Source organism: Electrona antarctica (assembly GCF_951216825.1).
Source record: "Electrona antarctica genome assembly, chromosome: 23".
Classification (NCBI taxonomy): domain Eukaryota; kingdom Metazoa; phylum Chordata; class Actinopteri; order Myctophiformes; family Myctophidae; genus Electrona; species Electrona antarctica.
Window position 1 is genome coordinate 31,813,043 of NC_136804.1, and position 4,547 is coordinate 31,817,589.

General features: G+C 43.3%; 1 pseudogene across 1 annotated transcript in view; it reads right to left on the reverse strand.

Annotated features, from left to right (window-relative positions):
• Positions 1 to 2,366: 2,366 nt before the first annotated feature.
• LOC306916755 (voltage-dependent L-type calcium channel subunit alpha-1C-like) overlaps positions 2,367 to 4,547 on the reverse strand; it is a 162,414-nt pseudogene continuing 160,233 nt past the window's right edge. The window contains exon 8 of the transcript XR_013792486.1: positions 2,367 to 2,378. The product of XR_013792486.1 is annotated as a voltage-dependent L-type calcium channel subunit alpha-1C-like (transcript). The remainder of the gene's footprint in view (positions 2,379 to 4,547) is intronic.

Below are 4,547 nucleotides of genomic sequence, written 5' to 3' on the forward strand. Positions count from 1 at the left end.
ACTCACTGACACACATAGACACACACACACACACACACACACACACACACACACACACACACACACACACACACACACACACAGACACAGACACAGACAGACAGACAGACAGACAGACAGACAGACAGACAGACAGAAGGAAGGAAGGAAAACAACAAAGACAATGAATGCATGAATTAACAGGACGTTATTCATCTGGATCACATTCTCAACGCCAGTACTGTACAACCACATGCCTTCTTCCAGTTCCACTGGTGGTGAAATCAAAGCATGGTACAGTAGATGTACGGTAGAGCAGAATGTATACTGCTGCTTATTGCTTTGGTCGGCCTGAGAACAGACGGACCGAATAGGACGACCCTATTATCTGTCTATTCACTCTGCGTTCAAGAGGGACAGCTTGATCTTTTCAAACACGATTTCAGATGTCTTTTTGGAATCCCCATCGATGATGTGATGGGTGGTTAGGTTTCCAAACTGTCCATAATATGAGAAGCAGAGTGACTAGACTGAAATGTTGCCACCGTAGTTTCAACATGATTACTCCTTCAATGTCTGTGAGGTCTCTCTGACCCACTTTGAGAATTTGAAGTTGATTATCTTTGCTCTCAAAAGGTTCCCCTTTCATGACTCATCATCTGAAACATTTTCTAAATATGAATATAACACACTATAATACCATCTTCTGCCTATTCGTGTCAAAATGACCCCAGTCCCCCGTCCTCCTCCTGCACAGGAGTGGACTTCACACCTCCAGACAGCCAATCGTTCAATGTAAAAGACATAAAATACCCTGCTGGGTGGTTGAAGGTGTCAAACGCTTCTGGAGACAGTAGCCAATAACATTGCAGGGGAAAAAAAGGTATTTTTGACCTTAAGTCAGCTTTGGCCTTACTTTAGTCATGCGAGTGTTAATAGGAGAACAAGAGAACAGATCATATCTGTCCATGTCAAATGTCTGCTGTTTTGAGAGGAAACCCACTTACCATTTCACTGTATAAGATCTTATCAATGTGTTATTCGTCTTATTGATTGATGGTTCTCCTATGGATCACTGACTACATGGTTGATTTTCTTTACATCCTATATACCATTACATTTCCCCTGCATGCAGGGATGAACAGCCGTCATCTGATGCGAATATTACCGGTATATGATATTAAAACCAATAATACCAAAGGCTATTTTATACTTCACCTTACGACCACATTATGACAAAATAATGTATTATCAACTGAAAGTACATTAAAAAATAATAATAATAATAAAAAAAAAATATATATATATATATATATATATATACTCTTCTCCAGGGCTCTGCACTGAAGCACTTTAATGAAAGAAAAAAAAAAGTTAGCAAATGTGAGGAACAAACTGAAGATAAAAACCGTAACATGAAATAACAACAAATCATTAATAAAAGCAGGTTCATTTGTCGCTGTTATAAGTCCACGTGGGGACTAATATAGCCTCAAACGAAACCGACGAAACAAAACTCAAACATCACATTAAAACTAAAGGGCATGAAAGCCGAGCTATTCAAACAGTACAGTGTACCGTCGTCAAGGGAGCCAAGTCAGCCAACCAATCAAGTCAAGGGAGCCAAGTCAGCCAACCAATCAGGTCAAGGGAGCCGCAAGTCAGCCAACCAATCCTGTGCAGCATTAAACCACTTAAACCCCTGTCGTCTGTACTTAGACCAGACTACACTACACCAAATAACTTAGCCCATGTGGTTCCCAAACTTTATCATGTCAAGGACCCCCAAATTGACACTAATTAGCCCCGCGGACCCCCATTTGAAAAAGATATGCCTGCAGACCCCCATAAGAGAAGATTTTGACGGCTCTAGCAGTGATTCTCAACCGACCCCCAGTTTGACATGCAGATTTAGTCTAAAGACCCCTATTTAACGGCATTTCTATCTCTGGGACCCCCCAATTTATATTGTAAAAATCAATGTTAATGTAACTCTGAGTTCCGGAGGGGTTCCAAGTTCCAACGGATTGTGTGGCCCTGGTCTTTCCCTAGTGGGTCTGATCGAGGGTAGCTACTGGGACGTAAGCCGGGACTTGATCACCCCGGCTGGGTCACCCGAGTGAGGGGTATGATGTTCGCGAGACCCGAAACCCCGATGACCTTGGGATACATCACTGAGGATACGTCCCAGTTGCATCCATGCAATGTATTTTCGTTCTGAGAGTGTACAAATGGAACCAAATGGTTCTTCTTTTATTGGGGTCCCTGGCATATCTTTTCCGCAGGCTAATTAGTGTCAATCTGGGGGTCCTTGACATGAAAACGTTTGGGAACCACTGCCAAATATGGCCCATCTACTGTACCGCTTGTAGATCGGCTATCTTTGGCTAATGTTCCACCTGGAATATGGACACTGGGGTTCAAGTGGTTAAAGGTTATATTACTATAGTATTGCCCTTCAGCATGCAGTAGGCCATCCCATACTGAAGGGGTCAGCATAGCCATTCAACCATGCATCATTAGAGTCCCAGTGGTGTACAACTAAACTAAATAACAATGTAACAGAAACAGCTGAGAACAGAATACAACTACTATTTTAAGATATTTTTTGCCTTTATTGAGAGATCACAGTAGGTAGAAGTGAGAAACTAAATGAAAACTAAGCTACGATGACTAAAACTAAGACTAAATATACTGACAATTTCGTCAACAAAATAAAACTAGACTAAAATGTTAGGAAGGGACTAATGGACAAGAGATCCAGTATAAGTCATTTTACAATTAGTTGCATGCTGAAAATAGCCGATCTACAAGCTCACAACGCGTCGCAGCTCGACGTGTTGTGGGCTTGTAGATCAGCTATTTTCAGCAAGTGAACAGTACGACGGCATCAAGGCCCGACAAAATACATTATGTTTCCAGGTGACTAAAATGTGACTAAAACTAAATTAAAACTATTCAGGAGACTATGACTAAAACTAAAATCAAAATCTCTGGCTAAAAACAACACTGTATATAAACTAAAAAATCAGACACTGAAGTGTCAGACAGGACATTCCATTGCATTGTATTGAACATTGTAAGTCTGCCTCTTGTTGCAACAATATAATACAAATATTCATGTTTTAAGACTGGTTCAATGCCGCCCCAATGCAGTAGGTGACGCTACAGAGTTCCAGACGTTTTTGACAAAACACCTAAAAGGGCCGACAATCCGTTCCGGTTCAAACCATAGTAAACATCCGCTACTCTTCTCACAGTGGTGGAGGGGACGTGAGCGGTCAGTGGAATAATAGTTTTTGTCACTAAACTAAGCTCTAATCAATCCCTGAATATCACATTTTGAGCAGATTATGAGCCATAATGCACATAAAGACCGCGCGCGTGCGTGCACGAGCGTGCACACAAGTATTTTGGCCGTTTTAGGTAAACTTTACGGTCCGTTAGCATAAAATGCTAAATCATGCTAATTATATATATTTTCCCCCTGGATTATGGGTAATAAAACAAATCTCGGGATGCCGGGCATGGCATCGATTGAAAAGGTAAATTAATCTCGTTCTCTCGGGCCCCGGCGCTGATCCAGTTAAGATATGGTTTTGTGTGTCCTTGTTTCGGGGTCTTTTGTGTCTGAGGTTATGCAGACAGATTTCCAGGAGAAGGACAGCCAGCGCTTGAACAGGTGAAAATTAACACATTCCCTCCCGTTACTCTAGGCGGTATCGTGAGGCCTGCAGTGCCAGGCCAATGCGCGAAAAACGCAGAAGAGACCACTTCCGCCCGACCCGGAAGTGATAGCCCTCCATATTTTAGCCACATCCTCATTCTAGGTGGTGTACTGTAGCAACGCGTGATGGATTAACACCCAGAACGCCCGGGGTTATTTAATCCATTAAATCAGAGCGCCCAGCGATTTATAGCAGCGGAGCACTTTTACCGACGGACCGGATGTTATCCCGGATGTGGATGTAGCAGCTAAATGTAGCCAAAACACTCTAAAGCCGAGGGAGGTATGATTCAATCTACCGCGACTAGTGACGGGGACCGCGGTGGGCCGTCTAACACATAATCCTTTCTTAGAATTGGACGGAATGATTTAGATCAAGAGTTATTAACGTTTTAAGATTTTTCCATCTCGTCGGCTAAACAGGGGGGGAACATTTTCGATGACGTCGACCCTCCCAGGCTGTGGAGCGATGCGATCGGTTTTTGATATCAATAATGTCCGTCATTTTGATCAATCTTCGTCAGAGCCGGATTTACCTTGCTGAGGGCCCCCGGGCTGGAGCAAATTTGAGGGCCCCCCTTGGGGCGCGCGGCGAAGCCGTGCGTCCTGCGATTTGGCCGAGCGGCGCAGCCGCGAGGCCGAAAAAAAAATTGGGCTATTTTTTTTTCATTTTGGGGTACCCAGGCCCCTAAAAAGAGAGGCAGGCAGCAGAAGCTCTCAATGGTTTAACCATAATACAACTAATTACAATAACAATACACACATTTCACTTGAATTGGATTTCACTTTACAATTTTTTGGGGCCCCCCTAGTCGGGGGCCCCCGGGCTTCAGCCCACCCC